This window comes from Gossypium hirsutum, chromosome A11 (assembly GCF_007990345.1).
Source record: "Gossypium hirsutum isolate 1008001.06 chromosome A11, Gossypium_hirsutum_v2.1, whole genome shotgun sequence".
Taxonomy (NCBI): Eukaryota; Viridiplantae; Streptophyta; class Magnoliopsida; order Malvales; family Malvaceae; genus Gossypium; species Gossypium hirsutum.
In genome coordinates, this window is record NC_053434.1 from 41,103,976 (window position 1) to 41,123,979 (window position 20,004).

Sequence of the window (20,004 nt, forward strand, 5' to 3'; positions counted from 1 at the left end):
AAAATAGCCTATTTTTGTCCACATGGGTAGAGACACCGGTGTGTGTCTTAGACGTGTGTGACACACGGCCTAGAACATGGGCGTGTGATCTGGTCGTGTGTCCCCTATAACTTTAAAATGTCAAAACGGCTACTGTAGGGTCAGTAAGGGCTATTAAACCCCTATTTGTATGCTGTGATGTTCTGATAGATTGATTTAAGTAGGATACTGTATGTATGCCTAACTGTACTGCTATACATATAACTGTTATTTGTATATAAGCACGTTAAGCATGTGTAATCTGTTATATCTGTATGTAATTTTCTTTATCTGTTATTGGGGTGGGATTTGCATATGAGGAGGAAGTATTTAGTTCAGCGTTTATTGCCTATATTCTGCTAGCTCCATTGCATATATATTTTGATATGTGTCTTAAGGGCATAATGTGGTGTGTAGGGATCGGTGGGGGTTTTGAACCCTACATGGTGTGATGGGATGGTCAGAGATGTTGTGTAGAGGATGGGGTAGGATTTATGCATATCTATTTCTGTAATCTGAATCTGGATCTGATTCTAAATCTGAAACTGTATTTGTTTCTAATTGTGCATATAATTCTGTATGTTTGCATGCTCAATTCTGCTGGGTTACACACTGAGTTTTTGTAAACTCACATTTGTTGTTAGTTTTGTAAGGTAATCCACAGACTTAGGCAGATCGGTACGACAGAGCCTCTCCGTGACCACGAGTTCATAATCTAGTTATGTTTATTGTTTTTATTTTAAAGATTATTTCTAGGCTTGTGTAACAATTGGACTCTCCAGACTTTTTGGTTGAATTTCTTTTGGATTTTCATTTTAGTACTTAATTTATGACTGATATCTAAAAACAAAGGTTTTCTAAAAATATGAACTAATTTCTTGAAACACAATGTTTTCGTAGGCCTCTACTATAAAACACGTTTTAAAGCTAATTAATTAATTGAATAAACGTTTTGACTATGGATAAAGGCAAATAAGGGTTAGAAAACTGATATGATGTTACATTTAGTGGTATTAGAGCTAGGTTACAAAACTCAGCTGTAACTTTTGGGTTCCAAAATTATATTTCGAAAAGAATTAGTTTTCAAATATTTTTCTTGATAATTTGGGAGAGTATGTGGTACACCGAGTCTCCGGTGCCAATTCTATAAGTATTTCTGAAACTTAGATAGAACTGCTATGAAAAAACTGTAGATAGTACTTACTTAAACTGTACTGAGATAGTTATGAGACTGAAACTTCTGAAAATAATTCTAAACTTTTGATAATTTATACATAAAATATCTGTTAATAAATACTGGAACTGATGCAGAAAACTTTATAATATAGACTAAAACTTGAATTTATGATGAACGCTCGTGGAACACGTGGACGTGGTACTCGTGGTCATGGTAGAGGTCGTAGGGGGCTCTAGCTGAGTCTTCTTCTCTGGGCAATATGCTGCACTTAGATTCCAGTGAGATGCTGGTCTCGCTTGCTATTGAGATTGGGTCTCAAAGTCATTCTGCTGGCGACGACGCACTGTCCCAAACCATGCTGGGGATTTTGGAATGGGTCGCTAGACCCCATTTTGGAGCTGGGGGTCGAGGGTCATAACTAAACGACTCCAGTCTAATGGTGTTGAGTTGTTTAGAGGTGTTACTAGAGTCGCCCCTAATGTGGCCGAGTAATGGTTGGAGGCCACCGAGAGGATCATGAATGATCTAGACTATAGTCCTGAGCAGAAACTGAAGGATGCAGTCTATTAGCTTCACGATGAGGCTTATCAGTGGTGGTTGACGGTTGAGGAGGGTACTCAGCCTGATCGTCTAAATTAGGATTTCTTCAAGGCCATTTTTCAGAGTAAGTATGTGGGAGTAAGCTATGTAGATGCTCGTAGGTGTGAGTTCATGAATCTCACGTAGGGTGATAGATTTGTGGCTAAGTATGAGGTAGAGTTTTTGAGGTTGAGCTGCTAGACTCGAGGCATGGTGGTGTCTGAGTATGAGAGGTGTGTTCAGTTTGAGGATGGATTAAGGGATAACTCGAGGGTACTAATTACTCCACAGAGGAAGCGAGAGTTCGCGGTTCTGGTTGAGAACGCAAAGATCGCCGAGGATGTTAAGCGTGTAGAGTGCCAGAATATAGACTGAGTAAGAGGCAAGAATAAGAGGGATTCAGAGCCCTCTAGTTTTGTTTAGAGGCTTAAGAAAAAGGCTAAACCTGATGGGCCAGTTAGAGTAGGAGTCCCTATTGCTCTTACAAAGATTCAACCATTTGGAGATTATGGTAGGTGCCATCCGGATGAGTGTTGGAGGAGGATTTGGGCTTTTCTGAGGTGTGGGTCATTAGAGCACTGTATTAGAGAGTGTCTATAGTGGGAGATCAGATGCAAGCTTCGGGACAGGGTTTTGTACAGCCTCAGAGGGCAGTTCAGTAGCAACCTAAGGGCTATGGACCGGCTAGGGGAGGAAATGGTATGGGCCGAGGGCAGAGAGCACCGGGCAGAAGTGCTGGTTAGACTGAAGCAAGACAGCTCACGTTGGTTTATGCTGCTTGACATCGAGAGGATAGAGATGCCCACGTTTGGAGAGTTCGATTTAATTCTAGGTATGGACTAGTTGGTTGAGCACCAAGTCAATTTGGATTGCGCATTTATAAGGGTCATTTTGAAGACCAAGGATGATATAGAGGTGGTTATGATCGGTGAGTGTTGAGACAATCTATCCAATATGATCTTTGCACTTGTGGATGAGAAATTGGTTCAGAAAGGATGTGAGGCGTATTTGGTTCAAAAAGTTGAGTTCAAAATTAAGCTTCTTCCAGGTACAGCTCTGGTGACTATCGCTCCATACCGTATGGCACCGAAGGAGCTTATAGAGCTTAAAGCTCAATTACAAGAGCTTTTAGATCGTGGTTTCATCTGTCCTGGTGTGTCTCTATGGGGAGCACCAGTTGTGTTTGTTAAGAAGAAGGATGAGACAATGAGGATGTGCAACGATTATCTGTAGTTAAACAAGTTGACTGTAAAGAATAAGTATCTATTTATGAGGATTGATGACTTGTTCGATTAGTTTTGAGGGGCTTCGGTGTTTTCAAAGATTGATCTTCATTATGGCTATCATCAGTTGAGGGTTAAGGCAGTGGATGTTCATAAGACTGCATTAGGACTCGTTATGGACATTACAAGTTCTTAGTGATGCCTTTTAGACTAACGAATGCTCCGGTGGCATTCATTGATTTGATAAACCGAGTCTTTCAGCCGTATTTGGATCAGTTTGTCTTGGTCTTTATCGACGATATTCTGGTATACTCTAAGACTGAGGATGAACATGATGAGCATCTAAGAATAGTGCTTCAGATTCTATGTGAGAAACAACTTAACGCTAAGTTGATCAAGTGTGTGTTCTGGTTGCGAGAGGTAACCTTTCTGGGTCACGTGGTTTCAGTTGAAGGGATTCAAGTTGATCCTAGAAAGATTGAGGTTGTGTTGGATTAGAAACAACCTAAGAATGTATGCAAGATCCTTAGTTTTCTTGGTTTGGCTGGATATTATCGACGGTTTGTCGAGGGATTCTCTCTGATTGCAGCGCCATTGACTAACCTTCTACGTAAGGGTGTTCCATGTGTTTGGACTGATGCACGACAATCGAACTGTAAGAAGCTTAAGTCTGTTCTGACTCAGACTACTGTTCTGATACAACTTGAATCCGGTAAGGAGTTTGTAGTCTACAGGGATGTATCGCATGTCGGATTGAGATGTGTATTGATGCAAGATGGAAAGGTTGTGGCTTATGCATCCCGTCAGCTTCAGACACATAAAGGGAACTATCTGACGTATGATCATCAGTTGGCTGCTTTGGTCTTTATGTTGAAAATCTGGAGGCATTATCTGTATGGTAAAAGGTGTATTATCTACACTGGTTACAAGAGCCTCAAGTATCTCTTTAATCAAAAGTAGTTGAATCTTAGACAGCGTTGATGGATTGAGATACTCAAGGATTATGACTGCACAACAGAGTACCATCTTGGTAAGGATAATGTGGTGGCTGATGCCCTAAGTCGTGGGGCGATGTCTGATTTAAGAGCGATGTTCACTCGACTTAGTCTGTTTGAGGATGGGAGTTTGTTAGCTGAGTTACAAGTTAAGCCAACTTGGATTGATTAGATTTGAGTTAAGCAATTGGGGGATGAGTCTTTGGGTTTGCAGTTTCGTCAGGTTGAGAGTGACAGTACTTAGGATTTTGGGTTGAGTAATGATGGTGTGATATGTTTTCGAGGACGGATCTGTGTACCGAATGATTTTGATTTTAGGCAGTCAATTCTGAGGGAGGCACGTAGTAGCCTTTATGCTATGCATCCCAGTGGTAATAAGATGTATCACGATCTCTATAAGTTGTACTGGTGGCCGGGTTTGAAATGTGAAGTTACTGATTTTGTTGCTCGTTGTCTAACGTGCTAGCAAGTTAAGGCTGAGCATTAGTTGCCTTCAGATTTGTCACAGCCAGTTAAGATTCCCTTGTGGAAATGGGAACGAGTGACGATAGACTTCGTTAGTGGGTTTCCCTTGACACCCACTAAGAAGGATTTTGTTTGGGTCATCATGAATTGGTTGACCAAGTCTGCTCACTTTATTCCGGTTCAGACGGAGTATTCTTTACAAAAGTTAGCGAAGCTCTACATTTTTGAGATAGTAAGATTATATGGGGTTCCTGTCTTGATTATTTTTGATAGAGTTCCTCGTTTCACTTCTCAGTTTTAGAAGAAGTTGCACGAGGCTCTGGGTTCGAGGTTGGACTTCAGTACTGCATTTCATCCTTAAACCGATGGTCAATCTGAGAGGGTGATTCAGATACTGGAGGATGTGCTTCGGAGTTATGTTATTGATTTTCGTGGTAGTTGGGAGGACTATCTGCCGCTAGCTGAGTTCGCCTACAATAACAGTTTCCAATCTAACATCCAAATAGCACCTTAAGAGGCTTTGTATGGTCGTAAGTGTCGTACTCCGCTATGTTGAACTGAGTTGGGTGAGTGTCGAGTTGTGGGCCTTGAGTTGGTTTCTGAGACCGAAGATAAGGTTAGACTAATTAGGGATTTTCTGAAGGCGGCTTCTGATAGACAGAAATCTTTTGCAAATCTGAAGAGGTGTGATATTGAGTACTCTATGTGGGACTTTATGTTTCTTAAGGTTTCTCCATGGAAGAAAGTTCTGAGATTCAGTCGTAAGGGCAAGTTGAGCCCTAGGTTCATTAGGCAGTATTGGATTCTGAAGTGTGTGGGACCGGTCGCTTATCAGTTAGAGTTACCTCTGGAGTTAGAATGTATCCATGATGTCTTTCATGTTTCAATGTTGAGGCGGTATCGATCGGATCCATATCATGTTTTCTCTATTGAAGAAATTGAGGTTAGGCCAAACTTGACTTTTGAAGAGGAGCCGATTTAGATTCTAGATCGAGATGTTAAGGTTCTGAGGAGGAAATCCATTCATTTAATGAAGGATCTGTGGCGAAATAATGGTATTGAGAAGACAACGTGGGAACCTAATGACTCGATGCTTCACTAGTATCCTCATCTGTTCTAAATAGGTAAATTTCGAGGTCGTAATTTCTTTCAGAGGGTAGAATTGTAAGTCGTAATTTCTTTCAGGGGGTAGAATTTTAACGCCCTGACTTTCTTATTTCTATTTTTGTGAGTATTTGACACAAGTGTGTATCTGCTTTAGTGGCTAAGTGTTTTGTGTGTGTGTGTGAGGTCTTGGGTTCAAGTCTCTCCTTTGTTAAATTTATTATTTTTGGTCAAACCTTATCCTTTTTTGTTGGGCTTATATTAAATCCTGTAAGCTCATAATAGAATGAGCCTATTGGTTTAAGTGGTAAGGGAGTTAGTGTGTCGGAGGTCTTGTGTTTGAATCCCTACGCGAGTGTGGATGTTATATTGTTGCTTGGTTGAACTGAGAGTCTGAGGAGGTTGGGAGATAATGGGAGAAAAATAAGGGATTGTGGATATTTTTAATTTTAATTTTTATCCATCTTTTTTTCAAAAATTTTCTCTAACCAGGTAAAGAACTGACGTTATTTCACTTTGTCTTATTCAACTCTGCCCTTTTTTTTCTTTTGATCCCCCATTCTATTTTGTTTTCCTTGTTGTCTGCCATCATACCTTTGTTCTATTTATTTCTTTTTTCGTCGCACGTTTCTGGTAAGTGAGGCTTTGTCATTTTATAACTTGTGTTTTTCCAAAACATTGATTGGGGGTTATATTATTGTTTTGGCAGTAGCAAATCGAGAAGATCATGATTCTTCACTTTTAGGAATCGTAGTCAATCGTTCAGAGTGTTGGGGTAAGTGATAAGCGCTTGATTTGAGCTATGGTTGGTTTCGAGTTTTTAGTTTAATCGTGTTTTGAAACTAACTTTGAGCGTTGGTATGTCGATTCTTAGGTTTTGGAGGGCTTGTGGTTGTTGTAGCATCTTAAACGAACCAGGTGTGTGCCTGAAATGCAGAAAACTAGGTTTTGGTAAAAGCCAAAAAACTGCACTGTCGATGACACACAAGCGTGTGGTCGCTCATGTGGATGGCTGTGTGCGAGACACGACCGTGTGTTGGCTTGAGTGTGGCCATGTGGGCCACACGAGCTAGGCCAACTGGGGCATGTGGGCCCACATGAGCATTCCACACGGGAATGTGGATTTTGGGCTAGGCCATGTGGACCACACAAGCTAGGCTGAATTGGGCATGTGGGCCACACGGACATGTGGGCCCATAATTTTGAAATTTTCCTTGGGGTCGCACAGGTCACTTCGATCGACTGTGGGCCTACCGTAGTGTAACATCCCAAAATAGGGCCTAAAAGGAACAGTAGTTGCGAAACCACAAATTCGAGATAGAAAAGTTTATTCCGATTAATTTTTATAATTTATTGAGTGATTAGATGCACGTGTTAGAGTATCGGTGGAAAATTTTATAGATAGCATGCTGAATTTGCCTACTAGGGCTTAATTGCAAAAGTTGTTAAATATGAGTTTTAGATGCCAAAGGATTAAATGGAAGAGCATAATTGAAGTAGAGGTCGTTAAATGGTAATTAGACCATTAGGTTTTCATGGAAAAAAATGGACATACATAGATAAAAATAACAAAAGTTTTAATGAAGGGTATTTTAGTCATTTGGTAATTAAAAGATTAAAAATGGGAAAAAGATGGTAAAATGTGCCCATCTTCTTCATTAGGTCGAAATTTCAAGGGTTCTTCATAGCTAGGGTTTTTTCAAGCTTCCAAGCTTCATAGTAAGTGATTCCAAGCCCCGTTTTTAATGTTCTTTACGTTTTTGAAGTCTTGGTAACTTGATTTAGCTTATTCTGGCAATAACTTAACTTAGGGTTCATATTTAGAAAAATACCCATAGGTGAAATGTGTTTATTTTGATGTTTTATGGTAGAATAAGAAGCTTGAATTTATGTTAAACGACTTGAGCTAAGCTATTTTAAGCGAAAACCAGTAAAACGACATAATCGGTAAAAATACCTAATGGTCATAAGTACATGTTAGAGTGGGAATTTGATGTTGCCGTAGGTAAATAAATGATCAGCGTGTCATAAAACATAAGAATTACTGATAAAGTTTCATTTCCAAGCCTTGGGGCAAAAGTATAAATATACAAAAGTTTAGGGGCAAAATCATAATTTTGCCAAAGTTAGAGTTAAAGATTGTTTTGATAAATTTGAATATTAAATAAGTTAAATTTGCTATTATAGATCAAGAAGAATGAAATTCAGGGTTAGACTGAGGAAAGAAAAAGGTTAAGGACTAAATCAAAATATTTTATCGTATTTTGTATCGAGGTAAGTTTGCGGTAAATAAATGCAATGTTTTATCATTTATAATTAATGATGTTATTTTTCAGCATCTATATATTTATTTTGTAAATTTATTCCTTTATGATTCAAGCAAGAATTGATAGAGAAATGATACTTAAAAGTCTCGGTTGAGCTTGAGGAATGTGGAGGATACAAATATCATGACATTAGGGTTTAAGGATACCAAGTAAGACCATGCCAAGGCATGGCATTGGTAAGTTATACTAGGCAAGGAAATCATGTAAGACCATGTCAAGACATGGCATTGATAAACTACGGTAAGGCAAAGATCCTATGTAAGACCATGCCAAGTCAAGCCAATGGTGAGTTCATAAGGCAAGGATACCATGTAAGACCATGTCAAGACATGGAAATGGTAAGTTTAAAAAGGAAAGGTACTTGTGTATCCTTAGTATTGTGACAGCCTTATTTTAACCCTAGTCAGAAAGTGGTTTCGGGACCACAAAATCTAGTCGCGGAAATAATTGAATGTTATATTCTATGTTTATTAGATGTGAAATTTCATGTGTGAAAATATCATGTTTTGATTTCTGTCATTTGGATGTGGAATTAGTTAAAAAGGACTTGTTTGAGAAACCTTGAAAATGTGATAGGCAGATGTGCAGTGGCCAAATATTATATGGTTTAGTATTATAGGGGACTTGCATGTCAAATGGACCATTTTGAATGTAAATAACCGGTCAACACATGCATGGAATCATGTGTTTTCATATCTTTATTTTAGTTGGTGGAAATTATATGTTAAATGAAGAAATAAGCATTATATTATAATGGTTTTATATTGTGAAATAATGAATTTATAATAGAAAATGATGATAAAAACAAAGTTCCACATCCTTTCCTCCATTTTTACCGAAACCATAAAGAAAAGAAAAGAAAATGAAGCTAAGGCATTCGGCTATGGTGAATGTATAGGTTAAGGTATGACTTCATGTGATTCTTTTGGATTTTTGTGGAATTGAGTTGGTTTTGAAGCTCTTAGCATGACCCATGTGCTAATTTTTTTAATTTGTGATGCATGAAGCATTCGGTTATGTTTCCTATATGTTAAATTGTTGATGTTTTGAAGTTATGTGATTAGAAATGGTTATAGGTGAGTATGAACTAAGTAAAAATTTCTATGAATGGTTAATATGGAGAAAAATCTCAATCGGCTATTATGGAGTAAGGTGAAATTATGCTTAATTTTGGAAATTAATAATTTAATTGTTAGTAAGTGTTTTTTTTATGGATGCCGAATGTGGACTTGAATTGGGAGGTTAATAATTTGTTGTTTATTGAGTTATATATATATATACATTCGGTCATGGAGGATTTGAGATGAATTTAATTATTGTTTTAGTTGAATAATAAGATAGACATGGACAAACTCAATTAGGTAAATTTTAAGCTCTTAGATTGAATTGGGAGGATTGAAATACTCTAGGGAGTATTCAGTTAAGGTATGGGAGATAGAATGTTGAGGTAAGTTGGTTTGTGCCATTGCCGAATGCACTTGATATTAAGACATGGTTTAGTTAAATGCATTAGACATGAAAGGAATTGAGTTGCCGTGTATGTGATAGTGGGAAGAGAAATTGAATTTGCTTGACTATAATTAAATGAATGTCCAATCTAGGTTTGGTATGATGTTAATATGAAAATCTTATGACAAGCTAGTCGAATTTAAGAACTATGTGCAGTTAGTCATGTTATGTGTTTAATTCATCAATGATGAAAGTGCCGTATGATATATGTGTTTGAAATTAATAGAATTTGGGTTATGATGAATTGATAAGATGATTGAATTAGTTTATTTGTTTAATTAAGCTCAAGATCAAAGAGAGCCAAGTTCGAATAAGGGGAAAGCGAAGGTTGTTGAGTAGTCGATTAGAGCTGTTTGTTCGACAATAAGGTAAGTTCTAAGCAATTAAGACTTAGATTACTATGTATGCCTAGAGTACACATAGCTCATGAAATGTAAATTCTATATGTGGAGAAATGTAGAATAGATAATGTATTATTGAGCCGATGGCATTGAATTGATGTGCTATTTTTTTTATTTTTGTTGTACTATGTGTACGTATATGCATGAATGGAAAGGGCACTATGAGTGCGAACGGGACAGCACTATGTGTTTGTATGGAAAAGCTAGCACTATGTGTGCGAATGAATATATGCACTATGTGTGCGAATTTATTAACCGAGCACTATGTGTGCGAGATCGGTTGTGGGGCACTATGTGTGCGGAATGATTAAGAGAATATGATCATGGTAGGTTGTGAACAGAACACTGATTACCATCATAGGTAATTAAGCTTTTACAAGAATAAAGATAAAAAAATGAAATGTGTATGGAATTTATATGTATGTGTCTATTTCTAAAGGTTATTGTATAATGTCTTGGAAGAAGAAATAAGAGTATGTGGTTATACGGTATCATGAATGAATAAGGTAGACAAATTAGACTTAAATGGAGTTCTATTGTGATTTATTTATTAAATTACTTATGACTTACTGAGTATTATCTCATTGGAATTGTTTGTTCATCTTTATTTAGATTCTGGATTCGTTGTGAGCTTGGGACTATCACTGAAGTCATCACACTTATCGTCATCATTTTGGTATCTTCAAAGAAGCTTTAAGTTTAAAAATGTGGCATGTATAGGATAGACAAAGATGAGTTTTGTATTTTGAATGATGTAATTATCATTTTGATGAGACATGCGAAAATGGCACATGATCTAGTTTTGTGATCTTATAATGTTAAAATCTTGTTAACTAGCATGCGTATTTATGATATGGATGATATGTTATATTTATATAAGCAAAGTACCTTTGTATGTTTAGTAAATCATATTAGCAATTGAAAGTGCTTCCTTAAGGTTAGTATAATGGTTTGAATGTTGGTTTTTAAGTTTAAATGTGAAATGATTTTATACTTGGTAAGCTCGGTTAATTAAGTTCTATAATAATAAGACTTACAAATGTTTTATTAGTTGAAGTACTTATTGTGAATGAATAAATCTTATGCTCAATTGGATTCGGCTAAGGGTAAGGTTTATACCAAATGAATAGTAAAATTTATATTTGCATGATGTTATTCTATGAGATCTTGACTTTATATATTTATATATATGCGCATACTCTAATATATGGCTTATTGGATTTTGGTTGTTAGATATGAATATTTGATTATATTAGGACTGAATTAATTAAATTTATAATTCCAATTTCTGATTTATATGTATGTGAAATGTTCTAAAGTTGAGTTGTTTTCGTAATGCCTCTTGACCTTACTCTGGCGACAGTTACGGGCATAGGGGTGTTACAAGTATTCCAAGTGGTTCAACGGAAAATTTAAAGAATGTACCAAAGGGAAGGTAAGATAAGTCCATGTTCGAAAAGTTCAGGTTATCTTAATAATTCATTTAGAATGTTGTTATTTATTTACATGCAAACATACTAAGATTTATGCTTACTCCCTTTCTTTTCTCTCTTTTTTATAGTATCAAAAAGCCAACTTGGAAAATCATAAGGATGTCGGAGATCGTCTCACACTATCAACGAGTTATCTCAGTATTTTGTGACTAGAAATACTTTAAGTTATGGCATGTATAGGGACTTGGGTATTTTGTATGTATGTCCTTATGATATGATTAAATAATGGCATGTGAATACTTGGTAATTATTAACTTATGATATGGCTAAATAAGAACATGTTTTGGTATTATGTATGCCTAAATGAGGTTTGATGCAAAGAAACTATGAAAGAGTAAGAGTTGGCCATGGAATAGTTAGGCAACAGCAATAGTGATGTGGTTTTGAAAAATCACTAAAAATTGTAGAAATGAAATTAAATGGTGAATGAGATATAGAATTAAATCTTATTGAGTTTATTTTCATAGGAAAGAAACAGAGCAGGCAGAGGAAGTCTATATTCTAAGATATTTAAATTTTGTAAGACTAGTTCAAAGTGACTTTGTGATCCCCTGTTCCAACTTTGAAAAATCACTAGAAATTGTACAAAAAGAATTATAAGTAAAAGTTTATATGTATAAATTTATTAGTGAGGCTATTTTCATTAGAAACAAACGGAAACACTATCTTATTTATGTATAATGAGATAACCAGGTTTTAGTGCAGAGTAGTCAGGTACACTGAAGTGCGAAATAGGGGAAAATTTAATGAATAAACTGTACTAATTGGCCAAACCAAAAATTCTAGAAAAATTATGGTAAGAATATATATGAGTCTAGTTTCAGGGAAAATTTATGAATTTAAATTTTGAGTTTCATAACTCGAGTTATAATTAATTTAGTGACTGTTATGCAGATGGACAGTTTTATTATGAATAGTGAAATAAATTGTTTTGATTTGTGTAAGTAATTGAAAATTTTTTAATGTTCTCTATTGGTCCTGAACAGTTCTAATTGCACGTTTTAGGGCCTTCAAGGCCCTTTCTAGGGATTTATTGGATGAATGTGAGCGAATTAATATTTTTTTAAAAAAAGTAAAATTTTTTATGCCCCGAACAGGTAAAATAAGTCTGGTAACGCCTCATGCTCGACTCCAGCGACGGTCTCAAGTAAGGGGTGTTACATTTATTGGCATCAGAGCAAGAGTTTAGTCGATTCTCAGAATATTCAGTATGAGTAAGAGTCTAGCTATACATGCCATACTTATATTTTGATAGTGGGACGACTCCTGACGATTTTAAAAAGTTTTTCGTTTATAGTTATGGATCCCGAACGAGTTGGTGCAAATGATGTAGAAAGTAATGCACCCACTCCCGTAGAAGGGACGATGCCACCAGATAGTAGTGAAAGGTTTATTATAGTTAGTTAGGGAGGAGGGGCTCGAGAAGCCTTCTTCCAAGCTATGAATGAATGGTTTGCTGAGTTCGTTCGTACGAATCTGGGCGTTAGACCTCCACCCCCTCATGATCCTCAGATTACCCATGTAGCTTCCCCAGTCACAGATACAGTCAGAAGAGAGAAGCCACCAGTTGATAAAATTAGAAAACAAGGGGTCGAAGAGTTTCGAGCTACTAAAGATGACGATGTAGAGAAAGCTAAATTTTGGCTCAAGAATACTATCAAGATCTTTGATGAGTTATCCTGCACACCTAAAGAGTGCATGAAGTGTGTTGTATCACTTTTACGAGACTCGGCCTACTGTTGGTGGAAGACACTTGTGTCAGTAGTACCGAAAGAGAGGGTTACTTGGGATTTCTTTCAGGAGGAGTTCTATAAGAAGTACATTAGTCAGAGGTTCATCGACCAAAAAAGAAAAGAATTCCATGAACTAAAGCAGGGTAAGATAACAGTGACTGAATATGGACATGAATTTGTCAGACTCAATAATTATGCTCGAGAGTTTGTGTCTACTGAAGCTATTATGTGCAAGAGATTTGAAGATGGGCTTATTGATGATATTCAACTATCAGTCAGTGTTTTAGAAATAAAAAAAGTTTGTTATTTTAGTTGAAAGAGCTTGTAAGGCAGAGGAGTTGCTGAAAGGAAAGGGTAAAGCTGAAATTGAGATATAAGACACGAAGAAAAGATAAATGAGCAAGTCGTTTCAGTCTACATCCAAGAGGCCTAGAGAGTTCTCTACAAGATCTAATTTTTCAACAGGATATTCTAGTCGAAATAGAGGTAGAAGATTTATGGGTCAGAAAGCTCAGACCACTTCAATTACGAGTGTTGGCAGTATTCAGTGTGATAGATCCGAGTGTCCTCAATGTGGTCGGCGTCATCCAAGTCAATGTCAAGCAATTGAGACTGGCTATTTCAATGTGGTGCATCAGATCATTTCATTCGGGAGTGTCCTGGGATGGTTAAAAGAGAAGTAATACCGAGTATAAGATCAGACAATGCCCCCGTTAGAGGCAGACGTCAAAGAAGTTTGGGAATAGAGGAAGGTAGAGGTGCATCTAGAGATTTAGCAGCAAGACCAAATGTTAGAGCACTTGCAAGGACCTATGCTATCCGTGCTCATGAAGAGGCATCCTCCCCCGATGTAATTACAAGTACATTTTCTCTTCATGATGTTAATGTTTTTGCTTTGATTGATTCAGGTTCGACCCATTCCTATGTTTGCATGAAATTGATGCCTAGTATGAACATGTCCATAGAGTCTACGAGATTTGTGATTAAAGTATCGAATCCATTGGGTTAGTATGTATTAGTAGACAAAGTATGTAAAAATTGCCCTTTGATGATTAGAGGTTACTATTTTCCGGCCGATCTCATGCTATTGCCATTTGATGAGTTTGATGTGATTCTCGGTATGGATTGGTTGACTGCGCATGATGTGATAGTGAATTGTGGAAAGAAAATTATTGAGTTGAAATACGAAAATGGTGAATCTTCGGGTTAATTCAGATGAGTCAAATAGTTCGAGTACCGTGATTTTTGTTATGTCTACTCAGAAATGCTTGAGAAAAGGATATGACGCTTATCTTGCTTTTGTGTTGAATACTAAAGATTCAGAGTTGAAAATTGAATCAGTGCTTGTGGTATGTGAGTTTCCTGATGTGTTTCTGGAAGAGCTACCAAGTTTGCCTCCTATCAGAGAAGTTGAGTTTGGTATTGAATTGGTTCCAGGTACAACACCCATTTATATTGCTCCTTATAGAATGACTCTAATGGAATTGAGAGAATTGAAAGTTCAATTGCAGGAACTAACAGAGAAAGGCATTGCAAGACCTAGTTGTTCACCATGGGGTGCACCAGTGCTGTTTGTGAAAAAGAAAGATGGTTCAATGAGATTGTGCATAGATTATTGGCAGCTTAACAAGGTGAATATTAAGAACAAGTATCCACTGCCTAGAATTGATGATTTGTTTGATCAATTGAAGGGAGCTACTGTGTTCTCCAAGATAGATTTGAGATCTAGATATTATCAGTTGCGAGTTAAAAAGTCAGATGTTCCGGAGACTGCTTTTTGGACTAGGTATGGCCACTATGAGTTCCTCATGATGCCATTTGGCTTGACTAATGCTCCTGCCATTTTGTAGTTGTGTTCATTGATGATATCTTGATTTATTCTCATGATAAGACTGAGCATTCAGAGCATTTGAGAACAGTTTTACAGACTTTGAGAGATAATCAGCTTTATGCCAAGTTTAGCAAATGTGAGTTCTGGTTACGGGGAGTTGGTTTTCTTGGACATATATCTCAGGTAAAGGTATTAGAGTTGATCTGAGTAAGATTTCAGCCATTGTTGATTGGAAGCCTCCTAGGATGTATCATAGGTTAGAAGTTTTCTTGGTCTCGCCGATTATTATAGATGATTTGAAGAGGGATTTTCCATGACAGCTACTCCATTGACAAGATTGCTACAGAAAGATGTCAAGTTTGAATGGACTGAAAAGTATCAGCAGAGTTTTGATAAGTTAAAGGCATTGTTGACTGAAGCTCCTGTCTTAGTACAACCAAAATCGGGTAAAGAGTTTGTGATTTACAGTGATTCATCCTTGAATGGACTAGGCTGTGTAATTATGTAGGAAGGAAAGGTAATTGCTTATGCCTCTAGACAGCTAAAGCCACATGAGAAAAATTATCCGATACATGATTTAGAACTAGCTGCCATTGTATTTGCGTTGAAAATCTGGAAACATCACTTGTATGGTGAGAAGTGTCGAGTATTTATTGATCATAAAAGTTTGAAATACTTGATGACTCAAAAATATTTGAACTTGAGGCAAAGAAAATGGCTAAAATTGATTAAAGATTATGAAATAGTGATCGATTATCACCCGGGTAAGGAAAACGTAGTTGCTGATGCTTTGAGTAGAAAATCTTTATTTACATTAAGAGCTTTGAAACATTAGTTTAACCTTATCGGATGATGGTTCTATCTTAGCCAAATTAAGAGCTAAGCCAATGTTTCTTGAAGAAATTTGTGAAGTTCAGAAAGATGACAGTGAGTTGCAAGCCAAAAGAGCTCAGTGTGAGTTCGGTATAGAGTCAGATTTTCAAATCAGTTCTGATGGTTGTTTAATGTTCAGAAATTGGACATGTGTACCAAAGAATGATGAGCTTATTTAAAAGATTTTAGAGGAAGCACATATCAGTTCTTTGTCTATTCATCTAGGTAGTACAAAGATGTATAATGATTTGAAGAAAATGTATTGGTAGGTAGGAATGAAGAGAGATATCTCAGAGTTTGTTTCTAGATGCTTGATCTGTCAGCAGGTAAAAGCCGAACATCAGGTACCTTCAGGTTTATTGAAGCCTGTGTTAGTTCCTGAGTGGAAATGGGACCTAGTTGCCATGGATTTTGTGACAGGATTGTTGTTGACACCCAGAAAGAAAGATGCAGTGTGGGTTGTGATTGATTAGCTAATGAAGTCTCATTTTATTCCAGTTCATATGGATTATTCACTTAACAAGTTGGCCGAGTTATATATTTCAGAGATGGTTAGACTACATGAAGTACCATTATCGATTATTTCAGATAGAGACTTGAGATTCACTTTGCGGTTTTGGAAGAAGTTACAGGAAGCTTTGGGAACAAAGTTGAGTTTTAGTACAGCTTTCCATCCTCAGACTGAAGGTCAGTCAGAGAGAGTTATTCAAATACTTGAGGATATGCTCAGATGTTGTGTCTTAGAATTTCAAGGTAGTTGGGAGAAATATTTGTTGTTGGTAGAGTTTGCTTATAATAATAGTTACTAGTCGAGTTTGAAAATGGCACCTTATGAAGCTTTGTATGGACGTAAATGTCGCACACCTTTGTATTGGATAGAGCTTAAAGAAAATCAGATTTACGGGGTTGATTTAGTTAAAGAAATTGAAGAGAAAGTGAAAGTTATCAGAGATTGCTTGAAAGCAGCTTCAGATAGACAGAAGTCTTATGCAGACTTAAAAAGAAAAGAGATTGAGTATCAAGTTGGTGACAAAGTGTTCTTGAAAGTATCCCCGTGGAAGAAAGTCTTTAGATTTGGCAAGAAAGGAAAAATAAGCCCACGTTTTATTGGACCATTTGAGGTGACTGAAAGAGTTGGTCCATTAGCATATTGACTAGGTTTGCTGCCAAAGTTAGAGAAGATTCATGATGTGTTCCATGTGTCCATGTTACGTCGTTACTGTTCTAATCCATCACATGTGATTTCACAGATAGAGGTAGAGATTCAACAAGATATGACTTATGGTGAAGAACTGTAACACCCCGAAACCGTGGCCGTCACCGGGGTCGAACACGAGGTGTTATCTGGCTTAATTCATCACTTATACAGCTCAAACAATTTATTTTAAAACTCCCAGACAAGCTGTCAATCTGCGTTATAGTCACTTAAAAATTCGTATCTTGAGTTCTGAAACTCGAAATCCAATTCCGAAAATTTTTCTTAAAACTAGAATCATATATATATCTACTGAAATTTTTCCACAATTTTTGGTCAGTCCAATTAGTACAGTTTATTAGTTAAAGTCTCCCCTGTTTAAGGGTTTGACTACTCTGACCTCTGTGTATTACGAACTAGATATCTCCCTGTACAGAGATTCAATGACTATGCCGTTTGTCCCTAATAAAACTAGACTCAATAAGGAATCTTTAAATATAAAGTATGACTTCTAATTATATTTTTAAAATTTATGGTGAATTTACAAAATCGGAACAGGGGATCCAGAAATCGTTCTGGCCTTGTTTCACAAGATTTTAAATATCTCATACAATATAGCTCATATACTTGTTTTACTTCTTCCATGTGAAAATAGACTCATCAAGCTTCGATTCCATAACTTATTCATTATTTAATTCCATTTGTACTATTTTTAGTGATTTTTCAATTTCACATCACTACTGCTGTCTGCATCTATTATTAGAGTAAATTTTACCTATTAGAGTAATTTAACATACATATCACCAAGTATGATCATGACTAGCCATACCAAAGGCTAATCATTACCAAGCATTTCCTTACTACTCAATAACCATATCATGAGTGTAACACCGGAAATGATTAGCCATGACAAACGGCATAATAATCAAATAGACTTTAACTATTACTTATAACTAAGTATCATAAGACCAAATCCAACTTAACATTTATGCCATTTTCGCATGGCTAAAAGTATACATACCAAAGTTCAAACAAAACATAATAGCCTATACATGCCGAAATGTTCTCTTAGGCCAACTAAGAAGAAGATACCAAAAAGTTGCAAGCTGGTGTGATGACTTCGACGATGGTCCCGAGCACACAAAAATGGATCAAAGGAACCTAAATAAGTGACAAATAAACACACCAAATGAGTATATAACTCAGTAAGTCATAAGCATTACATACCGTACAATTATAAGAGATCATAAGAGAAGGCAAATAATGCAAAATCAGTTACTCCAACTATACCGAACTATGCTATCATTTCTTAGAATTTTGGTTCAATCTCATGCCAAGTCCTACAATCAAATCAAACACCAAAAAAACCCAATTGATTTAGACCCGATTCCTCAAAGCATGGAATTATGATGCACTAGATAAATTTGTACCTACTCAGTACATACCTCAAGTTCGATACTTTAGTTACTAGTTCTACCACTTCGTTCTTTCACGTAAATTTTATATTATCAATCGAATTTGCACACATAGTGCTCGTCACACTCGCACACATAGTGCCATAGTACACCGCTAACTCAGTGCATTGGATTTTCTCTCATACTTCAACATCCAAATCGGCACACATAGTGCTACTTAATTCCGCACACATAGTGCCATATGTTAACTCATTTTGATAAGGCAATTTACTTAATTCAAATAGCACATATGGTCACATTAATAATTAGAAAATTCACTCCAAAAGAATACTCATCAAAAGGAATTCTTTTATGATTCACTAGTATTTCCTTTTTACATACCAACTAATCAACCTTACAAAAATGCTTAAGGACTTACCTTGTGTTGGGTAAAACGGTTCCAACTCGGCTACTCGATGTTCTTTGCTTTGCCCTTGCTTGATTCCCCTCCTTTAACTTCTTGAGCTTAATCAAATAAGTTAAACTAGTTTAACCGTCTTGCTAAATATTTATATCCAAATATTAATGATTTCATATCATAAGAAACACATGGTAAATTTTTACCTTTCTACCTTATGCTTTTGGGCCATTCGGCTAATAACCATATAATATCATTACTATCAATAATCCAATTACACATACACATATACATATTTGTATATTAGGTAACCACCCTTACTAACTACCCATTTTAGTCGATTTTATACAATCAAAGGTAATATCACAAATGGGCATACTTATATAGCCGAATGTGCTAAAATTAGATCTAACATCACTTATACACTTGATTAAATGGCCGAATACCTATACTATCAATTATAGTATCATTTTTATTCTTTCAAACACATAGTTTCCTCCCATGAACACTTGGCCGAATTTTTTTCTTCTAATCTAGCATAGCTTCACATCTATTTGTAACATCATATAAATCCACATATAACTACATTTCTACCTAAATCTTCTTTCACCTTCCTACTATTTCCCTTCACAACATCAAAAGCACCATACTCTTATCATTTACCTCTCCCTAACCGTATGCCATTTAATTACTTATTTAGGTAGAAAATTAACATATGAGACATGATAAGACATTGGCTACTAGCTAGATTTTCACAAAAATTTAACAAAACTAACATGAATCCTACCTTAATCCTCCCTTATGATGGTCGAATGTCTTAGAACATTTCTCCCCTCCTTCCCTAGCTCACGACACTTCAAGAAAAGAAAGAAGATGAAGACTTTCTCTTGCTTTCTTATTTTATTCCCCTTTCTTTCTTTCTTTTTGATCTATTTTAATCATTTACTAATAAAAGCATCATTAAAAATTCAACTTAATGGAAGAAACATCCTTGCTTTGCCGGCCACTACTTGAGGTTTGGGTAATTTGACATGCAAACCCAAGTTTCCTCACTTTGTTATTATTTGATCCTTACATATTCCCCTATCATATTTTCTTAAGTTGTCAACTAAGTCAATCACCTGAAATTCACATTCATAAGTCTAAATTAAAACATCAAATTTTCACACATGCACTAATATACATAGAGGATATGCAACCAAATTTTAAATAAATTTTGGGACTCGGTCTTGTGGCCCCGAAACCATATTCCGACTAGGGTCGAATTAG